This window comes from Leptopilina boulardi, unplaced genomic scaffold (genome assembly GCF_019393585.1).
Source record: "Leptopilina boulardi isolate dan_hultmark-lab unplaced genomic scaffold, ZJU_Lbou_2.1 LbouV2_211, whole genome shotgun sequence".
Lineage (NCBI taxonomy): Eukaryota > Metazoa > Arthropoda > Insecta > Hymenoptera > Figitidae > Leptopilina > Leptopilina boulardi.
Window position 1 is genome coordinate 227407 of NW_026137765.1, and position 14056 is coordinate 241462.

General features: G+C 28.5%; 1 long non-coding RNA gene across 1 annotated transcript in view; it reads right to left on the minus strand.

Moving 5' to 3' along the window:
* Positions 1 to 14056, minus strand: part of LOC127278837 (uncharacterized) — a 63801-nt gene that overhangs the window by 19772 nt on the left and 29973 nt on the right. The gene's annotated exons all lie outside the window — the stretch shown is intronic.

A 14056-nucleotide genomic window follows, 5' to 3' on the forward strand; every position in this document is an offset into this window, starting at 1 on the left:
ATAATAACTTTCACGCCCTTCAATGTAATCCTTCTTCTATTTCTTTAAAAAAAAAAATAATAATTTTTTCCCCTCAGTAAAACTCGTTTAAATGCGCAAAATCGAATGAGAAATCGACAAAAAGAAAAGGAGCAATTCTCAAAGGACAGTATTGTAAATTGCAACTAGGCTTAATTGAAAATTTATCGTTCCTCTATTATTAGAATTTCAGTTCATCTTCACGTACATTGAAAAAAAATTTATTTGAATCAAATATTTACTTCTGTCAAATAAATATTTACTTGTAACAAATAAATATTTATTTTAAACAATTATAATCTGTGTCAGTAAAATATTTGTTTCAAATACAGATATTATTGGCTCAAATAGTTTATTTAATTCAAATAAAAATTATTTGTTTCAAGTATTTATTTGATTATTAAATAACCGATTATTTCAATAAAATAATTTTTTTTTTGTTTTCTTTGATAATTATAATTATCAATTTTGTACATTTTAAGTTTTTGTGGATTTCAAAGAATTGTAAAATGACATCTTAATGTCCTTTTTTTTATAAATATACATTTTTATATACCACCACTCGAAAAAGGTACACATTTACTTCTTTACACTTAAATATACATTATTTAAATTATCCAGAGGTGACTACAATTAGTCAGAAGACGATGCTTCTATAGACACTCATCTCGAAGAAATTAGCACTCAACCTTGTGTGGTTAAAACGAGTGAAGGAAAAAAAGCCTCCCGAAATTGCTTTTAAAACGACGAGAATTACAAGATTAAAATCATGTATGCTTTTCCAAAACGGAATGCAAACATTTTTTTTTTATTTTTTTTTTTTTTGAGAAGATTCGTACTTTAAACCTTTTCTGACAATATTTTAACCATTTTACATATCGTTAAATTTGTCATCAAAAAATTTTTCAAATCAAAATTATTCCTATAATCTAATATATCGAAACATTTTCCCAATAAATTCCATTTTCAGAATATCCAATTTTTGTTCAAAAGAAAAAAATTTTTCTAAAGAAATTATAAATTACATTATGAAATCAACCGCACAATATGAAAGTTTCTTCCTGGAAGATAATAATTCTTATGCGGAGAAGGTTGAAACATGCCAAAAAAGGATTATTCAAATAATATTTGTTTTTTTTTTTTCTCGTGAAATCTTGTGTTGGCAATAAAGAAGAATTCATTTCACGAAAAAAATGAATCTTCGCAGATAATTATAAACTTTTTTTTTATTTGCTTTACAGTCAGTCACGTTTTACAACACATTGAATTCGACACTTTTTTTTCATCGATGCATTATATGTTGCATACATATAAAATTGGATATATCTCTGAAAATGAAATGCATTGCGGAGACACGACGACGATGGTGATCTGTCTGCTGAGTATACATATATATATATATACAATCGATTTACGATTCATGTGTTCGGGAATGGAATTTTGCCAAGGCAAATGTGTCGTCGTCGTCATGTTAACAGATATTTGTAGGCCGTTTATGTACATACAATTCTGTGTTCACATATAAGAGTGCATCAGATCTTTGTATTTGATAGCCTTCAAAGATCTGTAATGCATCTTGATCTAATCAATATTATATGACTATATAAGTGCGTGTGACATTGTAAACATATTAAAATATCAATGATAGAAACAATTTACAACTAATTTTCAAAATTTCACAAGATTAAACAAAACAAAATTTTCATTTGACCGAATATTTATATTAATACTAACTTTCTAAAAATCGAATTAAAATTTAGCCGAATTTTCATTTAAGAGAATTGACCGAATTTTTCATAAAACGAAACTTTTAGCAGTAAATTGTTTAGACAATTTTTTTAAAAATAATTTTTAGTCAAAACACAGAAAATTAAAAGGCATTAAAATAAGCTGCAACGCTTATTATTTTAATCCAATTTTGCTCATTTTAATCTATTTTGGTATTAAAATAAGCAAAATTGAATTAAAATAATAAGCGTTGCAGCTTATTTTAATGCCTTTTAATTTTCTGTGAAATTATTTCTATAGGTTCCCAATAGTTAATTTTACAATATCTGGTTTTTTTTTGTACCCATGAGGATTAATGGATTATAAAAAATACGATTTAAAAAAAAATCATTAAGAAGAATATTTGGTTACATAAAAATTCGATCAAACGAAAATTCGGTTAGAGCAAATTATGCTTAAATAAATCAGTTAAATAACAAGTCGGTTAAATTTGACCAAAATTGCCGGTCGAATACAAAGATTTTTTGAGTGAAAATTCAGATTATTATTCTAAATAAAAATTATTTGGTTCAAGGAAATATTTATTTAATAATAGTAAACCAATTATTAGAATCAAATAAATTTTTTTCTCAAATTCTTTTCTTGAATTTAGAAATATTATAAACGACTCTATATATATCTATATAGCGAGGAAATGAGTAAATTGGTGTTATGCAAACCTGGGGCGCATAAGTGTCCTGTAATTCAACGGGGATGAGTAATAATTTTAGAAGGATGCTCTCGCGTCTTATATGCGGTGAAAGTTCACGATCGAAGGTTCGCCTGCACCTGGGCGGTCGTGTTCAAATTTATCGTTTAAATAAACAACCGTGTTACAGGACCATCGTGAAACACTGACATTAAGCTGATAAATGAATCACAAGCCCAGTGAACTGTACAACACTTTCTTAGATATATATTAGAAAAACAATATTTCATATATATATATATATATATATATATATAAGGAAAATAATACCCATAAATGAAAAAAAGAATTTTCCACTAATTTTTCTTTAATTAAAAGAAAGTGATATTTTAAAGAGCATTGTTTGCTTTAATAAAACACACTATAATCACATATGAAGGAAAAAAATGAAAATATTTTTCATAATTAAGTGAATATAAATAAATCATTATTGTTTGTAACAATATTCCAAATGGAAAGTTTATAATCTTGAAAGAGAAGAAATGAGATCTCTATTTTATATAAATTGTTAATTTTTATATTTTAAAACAATATGTGCTATCGGAAATTGCAAGTGTTCCACTTTCACACGCATTTTATACATTTATATACTATATGGCATTTTGCTGCGTCAGAATAGAATCGTTTCGCGAAAGGGAGAAGCGTGAGGATATACGTGCCATGTTGACAGGCTATGGAATAACTTTCACGGGTATATCTTCTATATATTCCACGTTCCTTGCGATATTATTTATATATATATATATATATATATATATATATATATATATATATATATATATATATAATAGGAGAAATGTGGCAGAAGGCGATTAGGCGCGGCCGGAAATGTCAATTTCGTTGAGTTAATCCAACTCGGGCGTTAAACTTTATGCCCAGAAATTCAATTTATGGCTGTAAATCATTTTCAATATGTAGGTGATACAAAAATTTATTGTTAAGTTGTGGGAATTTAATTCGAAAAACCTCTTACAATTTATATATCTTGGAGGCATATATATAATTTTCTATTTTGACAAAAGTCTATATATTTCTTTTTTTTTTCGATTTTTTTATATGTAAACATTAAAAGAAAAATGTTTGAAAAAACATAGTATATTGTCACAAAATATTATCGTCCGAGAGAAGAGATTTTTAGAAGAGAGAATGAGGAATGCGAAATGGATTCCTGAGAAAACAGCTGTGCCATTTGTCGTCTAATAATTCATGAATACTTCTGGAGTAAACAAATCACATTAGGTCGTTAGTTGCATGCACAGGTCCGAACATTACTTTGCCAACACGAATACTTCTGAAATGTCTACGTGAGAGGGAAACTTCATTAGACAGGCCACTGGCCCCTGATGTATGAAAAAAAAAAAAAACAGAAAAAACTAAACAATGACAATTTGCAGGAATTTGGACATAAATAGAAATACTATACTTATGTAAACCTTTACCAAACAAAAATTACAAAATATTTTACTACCTGTACAGAAATTAAAATAATCTATCTATATCTCTTATGATTAAATAGATATCTTTTAAACGGTAATTTTTAAGAATAAATTTTTTAAAAATAGGAAAACTGTCAAAACCCTGATCAGGAGCCCTCTTTTAAATCTAGTGAATACCCTATTTGGGGTTTCTACAAGGAATTTTAATCAAATTGCTACAAAGATCACCTTCCGTTGTTAATAAATTGTTTTACAGAAAGTAATTGTAGAAATAGTTTATTTCAATTTTATCAAAATAAGAAAACTGGCGAGGTCCTTGACAAAGCCCCAATTCAAATAGGATACATTGTGGTAATTTCAACATGGAATTTATATTTTTCAAAATAGGAAAACCCCTTATCAGAGAGCCCTATTTTAAATCTAGTGAATTTATTTCGATTTCTTTAAACTAAGAAAACTAGACGAGGCCCTGATCAGAGCCCAATTTTAAATCTAGTAAATATCCTATCAAAAATAAAAGAAACCCTGACCAAAGTCCTATTTTAAAGTGAAACAATTCTGCACTAGTAATTCCAAAAAAAAATTTCCTATTGATTTTAGCGAAATATTTTTAAAAAACGATTTATGTAAAATCATTTTCGAAACGCCTTGAAATTTAAAAAAAATGTCACTATAATAGTTGACTATAAACAAGGACAATTAACACATTTTTCGATATTTACTTTCCTTATTCTAATATCAAAATTTGCACAGCATAATCATATGTTTTATTCATACAATTTTTTTTTAAATTCGATTTTCGAGGTTTTTTGTAAAAAAAAAAAAATGAAGTCCTAAAAACAGAATATTTCCGAACAAAAAAAATACCTTTCTTGTTCTCAGCGAGGAAACCAATTTTCAGAAATATTTCTTAATGCATAACCAATTGACATAAGAATATATAATGTAAAAAACAGACGTGAAAAAAAAAATAATAAAATTTTATAATTTGAAAATAAGATAAACATGAGAGGCCAATTTCCAAGGTATATATATATATAAGACATGAAAGGCATTGCTCATCCAGAACTTGAATTCGCAACCAGGGGAAAGTAAAGTTGTTGTATAGCGCAAACATCGACACTTAGCTTATCCGAAATTTATGACTCCAAAAGGAAGAATTATTGATTGAAAAAGGCTTGTGGTCATTCGTCATGCTTCTACTCGTTGATTTTTTTTTCTTTTTTTTTTTTTTTACTTTTTTCTCAAAGTGTATCGATAACGGAGGTATGTATGTGCGCAACTAACTCGTATTATACATACAAGCACGCGTGTATATATTAAACGTGAGTTACAGAAAGAAAAGGGAGAGAGAAGATTCTACCTTTTTTTTTTTTTTTTTTGTTGGTTTTTTTGTCTCGATATATATCAAGTTAAGACTGAAAAACAGTGTGAGGTACTCATTTCCTTTATATTCCCGTTAATTACCAGTAAACATAAAGTCTGACACACGAGAAGCTACCCGGCGCCAAGTTGTTGGCAGGTTTGGTGTGAAAAAGTGCACCTTCATGAAAGAATGTAGATTGCTGAGGCAACGAATCACATACGGGAGCGAGACCTTCTGTCGGTACATTGACATTGACACAGAACATAAATATATAATAATAAACACGATATGATTATAATTTACTTTCCACTTCATTAACAAGAAAAAAATTGAATTTTAAAATGAAAAGAGTTTAAATAAAAAAGTATGTTATCAATTAACTAATTGGCAAATTTAGAATAAAATTAATTTGTACACCTAAGTCGAATACAATTAAAATTAATACCCTTCTCTGATGAGCATGTAAACATAGCTTCCAATTACCTATTTATCGGCTGAATCAACAAAATTTTTCTTTGTATTTATATCGCGGAAAATAATAAACTCACTAAGAACACAAGTTTATATAATCTGCGTACATAAACATTGTATTATAAGTTAAGTACTGGTAATAGTTGCTCATATTACGTTTTGATAATTAAAATTTATTTTCGAAAAAGGGACTTAATCTTAATTAGAAATCCCCCTATTGACATTTTTTTTTTTTCATTTCAAAACATATAGTGAACCATAGAGATTTGAAATTATTACTCCTACAGCAATATAAATGTGAATTTAAGATCCTAATTCTATTTGAAGTCAAGAAGAAAAAAAATCCTATTTACATGAAACATATGTACTTTTCGACTAAACAACAAATTTTTTTTCCAATATCGATAAGAGAGAAAAATAGAAATAATTTCCGCACAATACTTTTCGAATTTTATTGCAACATGTATTCTAAGAGCGAAGTAACTTTTAATTAACACAACATTTATGTTTTGTCGCATTAAAAATATTCGATTCATGTTTTTAGAAATTCAATTATTATAAAGTTGTATCAGATTTCATCTTAATTTGTATACGCGATTTTTTTTTTCTTAATAATTTTCTCTTTTAATCGCGAAATAATATTTTTTTTCATGAAATGATTTCATCCATTTTTTTCATTTTTTTTTTTTTTTTTTTTTTTTTAATATCAAGCACGCAAGTGTCTATGGCTTTCACGTCGAGGATAACGGGTTGGGGTTTCGTATTATTTGATTGGATCATTTCGAACCGACAGATCCGAAAATGTATTCACGCACGCCTGCAATTTAAACTGCATTTTCGCGTGAGCCGTTATAATTGAAGCTTATGTGTAAAAGCGGCTTCATTTCCTCTTTCTCCTACTCGTCGCGAAGACAAGATGTGAGAGATCACATTATTATTATTACTTCCATCCTGTGGAAAATCAACATTAAGAAAAAAAAAAAGGTCAAGATCATGTCCGACTTTTCAAGAATGTTTACTTGTGTGTGATCATCGATTTCATGGCCAACAATATCTGGTTCATTCGCCAAGTCAAAATTTTCAAAATATTATTGGTATATGTATAACCAGAACATATTTCTTAGAAATACATTTTAAATTTACGCCGGGGAGGATAAACCTATAAAAATCTATAAAATTTTTATTTTACAGAATTTTATTAAGATATAAAAAAAATGTATTTGATTCAATTGACTACCAAATAATTGTTTACGAGAACCAAATAATTTTTATTTAAATTAAATAAACTGTATTTGAATAATTTTTTTAAGCAAATATCATTTTAATTAATTCACTCAAATAATATTTTCCGTATAGAAATTGCCCTTTTAGGGCCCTAGTAAGGAATGAAACACTGATCAGGGCCACATCAGGCGTGAGGTTTCATGCCCCTAATAGGGCAGCCTGATCAGGCCCTGATCTGATCCCTTGCAAAATTTCTACACGGCTTATTTGATATTAAATAATCGATTATTTGAATCAAACAAATTTTTTTCATTATAATTATTTTTTAGACGAATTCTCATGTTTCGGATTAGCATTTGACAGAATTTCTTTTTTAAAACAATTTTTATTAACAGATTTTTTTTAGGTACCTTTTATTTTGACAGAAAAATAAAAAGAATTGTGAAATGCAAAATCAGCTAAGACAAGAAAGTTTATTTGAACATAAAGAGAATATTGAACTACTACTACTAGAAGTTTTTGTCCATAAAATCGTCTATTGTTCGTATGCGGTGACCATAAGTCATTATAAACGTCGAGGTGCTTGATTATGATCTCTATTGTAACATTGTTTGTGTACCACCTGTATAGTAAAATTTCACATATTATTTTACTTTTAAGAAGAAAAAAAAAGGCGCATATTCTCACGAACACTGTTGAGGCTTAAATCGTCTTCGCGTGAAATGGAAATATCTCTCTTGAATCGGCTCGTGCCGCAAACTATTTAAACACGTGGGCGACATAAGGCGCCGAGAAAATCGTGAACAAGACAGACAATTTTTTTAAATACAAATACATTCACTCGCGAAATGAGAGAATATACAAGTTTTTATATGGGAATTCGACAAAATTGAGATTTTATCTTTCTTAAGTTTCTCTCTCCTCCACCACAGGTTGTTTCAATCAATGAAAGATAAGATAATGAGAACACACTGTGTGTGCGGCAAAAGTGCGAAATTCTTTTTTGCAAGAAATACTGAAGAATTCAATAGTATGTATATAAAAGATAATTAATTTTTCTCCAAAAATTCTTGTTCCACAGTCTTTTGATAATGTCAGACATATTATTAAAAAGAATAAATATTTTAACAGCAAATTTTGATAGTGTACAACTATTTAATATTTTTATTCGAAATCTAAAAATAGAGAAAAAAAATTCGAGATTTATAACTTTTTTGCTTGTAATTAAAATAATTCGAAAAATGATACTTTGAAAATAATGATATTCAAGCTAGGAATTTTATATGAAAGAAGAAATAGATGAGTCTTGGAGCAACCTCCGTCACCCTCGCGGCAATTTAGAATGCGGATGGTTAAGATAGCAGGAAGATCCCATTAGAGTCACTCTCGACTGACACCAAGTCAGGAGAAACAGATTTTTAACACAAAAATAACGGATTACACCGTTTAAGTCTAAGAAATAATTATCTACATCAAACGTCACTTGTAAATAAATTAATATTGTTGAATTTACCAATCCTTTTTACACCCCGTAAATACATTTTATTTTTCAATTTTATATCTTGTTTCTTTATAAGAAAAAAAATTATTAAACAAAATTAACAATACTTCAGATAATTCAGGATACTTGAAGATATTTAAGAAGGAGATACAGATGATGCTTTTAGAATTAAAAAATTATACAATGTATTTTAAGATACTTTAAGATTCTTCTACAGTGTTAATAATTATTACTATTACTATTACAATTACTATTTATTATATCATTAATTTTTTTATTCAAACAAAAAGAAAAAAAAAATATTCATAAAATTGCAGATAATTTACTAGACATATTGATGTTGAACATGCATAAAATGAAGACAACATTCTTAAGAGTCTACGTAAATTGTAAGAAGAGAGTGTTTAATATATGTAATTAGAGATTACTTAATACGTCACGAACACTTTTTTATCATTAATTCTCAATACCGGCTTTCGAGAACGAAGAATAATTCTCAGATTTAACATATCCTGACTTTATCATTTTCTTGTTCTTTGTCCAACACACACACACACATATGAGTCACATATGCAATATTTTTGGTGCAACGAAATCGGTAGCCTCTGTACGCCTCTGCATATTCAGTGTCTCGATGCAATGTCGATAATAAATACGGGGAAACTTTTGTACAGACTTGTCGTGCTGCATCGCCCTTTACATATATAGAATGGTACTTTAATGGACCAAAGAGAACTCGCGAAAGGTCAGTCAATTATAATAAAAATTGCAAAATAGTGACATTTATAATTTTTATAAATATAAAAATAGTTAGTATAATCATTTTCTTTAAAATACGTCTAATTGAAAACGATCTGTACACGGAAAAAAATTTTACGACGAGAACGAGCTATTTGGGAATATAATTAATATGAAGGAACGAAACATCCAACGCTGTGAATAAGTTTCACCGCAGTAGCCGAAAGTTTAGCCAATTCGGCTATAGTGAATTTAAAGTTCAATCTTTCTGGTCAGCCATTTTGGCAATACAATATCGCTGGTTCATTTTTGACGAAACGTTTAATTGTTATGGCGAACAAAATCTCAGATGTAGTTGTACTTTTTTTTCCGTGTACTACTGAAAATTGTAATAATAGCATCTAAAAATTGAAAAATAATTTCTGTAATTTGACCAGTTAAAGCAATTCTTATTTAAAAGTCTAATACATCTTACTATAGACTTAGTAATTTTTAAATTACAAAATAGTAATAATTGAAATACAAATTTCAAGATTATTTCTACATCAAGCAGGATGAATCGTACGAGGAAGGTCGTAAGAAAAGAAAAAAAAACTTGAGACAAATAAGGATTATGCCTGTTTTTACTGACAGCCGGTTAATTTCACGCGCGAACTTTTGAATTCTTTATAATATAAATATACTTTTATTAATGTTTTTATAGATATTTATTAATAAATAATTAATAAATATACTATATTATAAATATAATATATTACATATACATAATGTAATATATAAATAGTACTGAAAAATAAAATTAATGGTGATAATAATTAATATTAAATTAATTATACCTAATTTTAATCATTATAAGTAAAAAAAGATATTTTTTAAAATATTGGCTGTGAAAAGTACATAGTTATTGTTATATTCCCAAAATCTGAAAAATTGTATCTTTTAAATGTTTTCAAGACTAGAAAAAATAAAATGTACTTTTCCCAGCCAATATTTCTCTAAAATAATTATTGTTAGAATAAAATAAATTGTATTTGAGCCAAAAATTACCGTATTTGAAAGAAATACAATTTAATTCGCTAAAATAATATTTATTATTCAATACAAATAAACACTTTCATTATAATAAACAAGTAATCAATTATTTGAAACAATAAATTTGTTTTTTTAGTGTACTTTAATTATATGTTTAAATGTTAAAAAATAAATTTTTATTATTACTTTTATAAAAAAAAAGTTAAAAATTTTTCAGTTACTAATAATAATAACAATCGTCTATTTACTACATTATTATAATCTTATGATTTTAAAAAATATCTTTTTTTACTTATAGTGATTATAATTAGGTATAATTAATTTAATATTAATTATTATCACCATTAATTTTATTTTTGAGTGCTATTAATATATTACATTATGTATATGTAATATATTATATTTATAATATAGTATATATGTATATAGTATATTTATTAATTATTTATTAATATATATCTATAAAAACATTAATAAAAGTATATTTATATTATAAAGAATTCAAAAGTTCGCGCGTGCAATTATCCAGCTGTCGGTAAAAACAGGCATATTGCTCAGCATAAGCGGGCGAATATTATGAGGAAAACGAAAACCTACAAGAGTAAGCGCACGGTTTATACCGTATGGTGGGAGGCGCACGGGCGGCATGGTGGGAGTGGAATTGGAATTGGTGTGCAACCTGGCATCACTGCAATGAAGAATTAAAGTTGATTTCCGATGAAATGGAAAAAGTGGTAAAGGCACACAAAAAATAGTTGAAAAGAGACACGAAAAAAAATACGATGAAAATAGTAATCGCTGGAAAACAATGTTTGATTTCTCTCATTTACGTATTATTGAGAAAGAAATTAAATTCTCCGAAACCATCATGTCTGATGGAGTAGGTGTATCTGTCCTTTTCAATTTAGTCAAACCAAAAAAATGTGGTCTTTTCTGTAGAAAAAAATCCAGTCATCAACGATAAATTGGAAAATTTTGATGTTTTCAAGGGATTTGATCCGGGATTGAATTTAGCTTTCGGCGGAATGGAGCTTGAAGGAGCTTTGGTGGAGCTTTGGAGCTCCAAAGCTTTGGAGCTTTGCTTGAAACTCCCGATTATAAGGAAAAAGTCAACAATAAAGACCCACGTTTAATTATAACAACCACCAATTTTTTTTTTTTTTGACATCGTTTTCTAGAAATCAACCACTTCTAGAGAAACAAAAAATTGCAAAATTAAAATGGGACAAATACATGTCTGTGCGCCGAGAGACAGATTTGCTCGCAAATTATCTCGTGGGCGATATAAAAAAAAACAATTGATTGTTGTTGGACAACCTAATATTCCGGCATGGTTGAAGGAACACGTGCGAATGTCATCGCGTGCAGTGGTCAAACAGCTCATCGAGAAGCAACGTAAATCAGAAAATTTATATGTTGTTTTTGTAAATGAGCATAGAACTACTGCAATGTGCAGCAAATGTAATAAACGACTTACAGTTCCAACTGTAAAACCCGCTGGAACCGCGATGTCAATGCGGGAAGAAACATTTTACATTTGAGATTGGTGAAAACAGGACTAATTCCTAAAGAATCTCTGTCTCATTGGGAAATGTTTAATGCAATTACAGCTGCAATAAACTAATTTTTTTTTGATTATCGCGACATATTCCTTTGGGTGGGGGAGGGATCTCTTTTCATTGGCTTCCTTTACGTATGATGGGAAGTTTGTGCCAAAGATTTTTTCTTTGGACCATGCCGTGCGCAAGGTGTACATTGTAAAAACTAATGTGTACGATTAAAATCAGCAAAGAGTTGCTCTTTTTAATGATATAGTCTCTCTCTTTGTTCCAAAGATCTCTCTCAAGGTCGTGCAATGGATGTTGGAGAATCTCACAGTGGGATGTCTCTATGGTAGTTATGTTGTTAACCAAGGTAATAATTTGCAATTATTATCGTACAAAGTCTAGGGGTGGGGAGGGCGAAAGAGGGTGAAAAAAGGATGTCTTGAAGATTCAATTTCTTCCCGAAACAAAATTATCTTCACACGCAAGTAAGCAGTAAAATATTACAACTATTTTCAACTCTTGTGTTATATTTCAAATGGATTTCTAGTATGAAAATGCAATCTTATTTACAAGGGTTGAAAATTACAATACGACAACAATTCTAAATATATAATTGCAGAGGGAAATTGTTTCAATAAATTAGAGTTTAATATAAACCTTCTTTTCTAGTTGAATTTGCGATTTTTTTTTCTATATAGTTCGAAAACAGAAGACGAAATACAAGAAAGAATTTCTGCATAATGCAGTATTATGTACGCATTCCTGTCTCAAAATTACCCTGGCAATAATGCATCTAAAGGTTAAAGTCGACTTTCACGAAAGAAAGAGAAAAAAGAAACGAAAAATTACGAGCTTGGTCTTAATGACCGTAGGTTTTCGATGTCATTTTGGTCAACGCGAAGATTCCTTACACAATTACTTCATTTATTTCTTTCATTTAGCAAAGATATATCAGAATTATATATACACTCAAATTGTATAAATATATATATATATATATATATATATATATATATATATATATGAAAGTTGAACATATTCAAAAAATATACATATATGAAGTTTTTGTATACCTCTATATATACATGAAGTTTATAGAGATTAAACCAGTTTTATGCAAGCACCATTACCATTAATATTGACTTGGATGCTTCCACCATTAACACGAACTTTATACCCACAGAGAGCGAGATGATGCAAATCCATCTTCTCTCTCTCATGAGGAAGAGAAAAATAAAATAAACACAATTTTTGACGATGAAAACGAAAGAAAAAATAAACTATAATTTAACAATTTTTTTTTCTTTTTTTTTGCACCAACAGCAAATGGAATTAAAAAAGAGAAAATCTGTATGTATATACTTTGCCTTTCATTTTTAATATCAAATGCTTTCCCCCCCCCCCTTTGAAGCTTCTTTCAGTAAGAGTGTACACTTATACTCATGACCTCGAAACCGTGACTTATGATTCCTTAATCTCATATCACGAGCGCTAAATTCGTTGGAGCCATCCAACACGACGCGTTAATGCGGTTGGTCTTCCTCACGAGACACGATCCGTTAGTACAAGAGTGTCATGTCGCCAATTTAATAGGTACTGAACCCAAAAAAAGCCCTCAACTACCGCTTTACTTGATCCTTATTTTTGTAACATTTTTTTTATATATGCAATATATACAAATTTATATAATTTTTTCTTTTTATTGACCGCATTTTTGCGAGGAATTAAAAAAAAAACCGCAAAAAAATTCGATTGTAAGAAATTAATGAAGTAGGGGAATGTCTACTACGACTTTTTACAATTGTAAGCTGTATTTCGATTTTTAAATCTAAAATTTTCGAACATTGGGAGTTGCAAAAAATAAATTCCACTCCGTTAGTTAAAAAAAATCGAATAATTGAAAATAATACAGTTGTTTTTTAAATAATTACTAAAGAAAATTTCGGACTGATGTTCAATCAGAAGTACAATTCCGAAGGATTTTGTTTATCTTCGAGACAATTAGTTTCTATCCGAAGCTAAAATTTTGTTTGTAATTTAAAAAGAAATTTTGAAATTATACCAAATTAATTCGTTTCATTTCGAGGCTGAATTTTATTTCAAATCCTTACCAATCTAAATGCGCATTAATACTGAATTATATAAAAGAATTCTTAAAAATCAGCTTGAGAATAAGTCTGATTATTAGGAATGGTTCGGAAAGATTTTTTGTTCGTTTGAACGTTCACAACTTTTGAAACATGATTC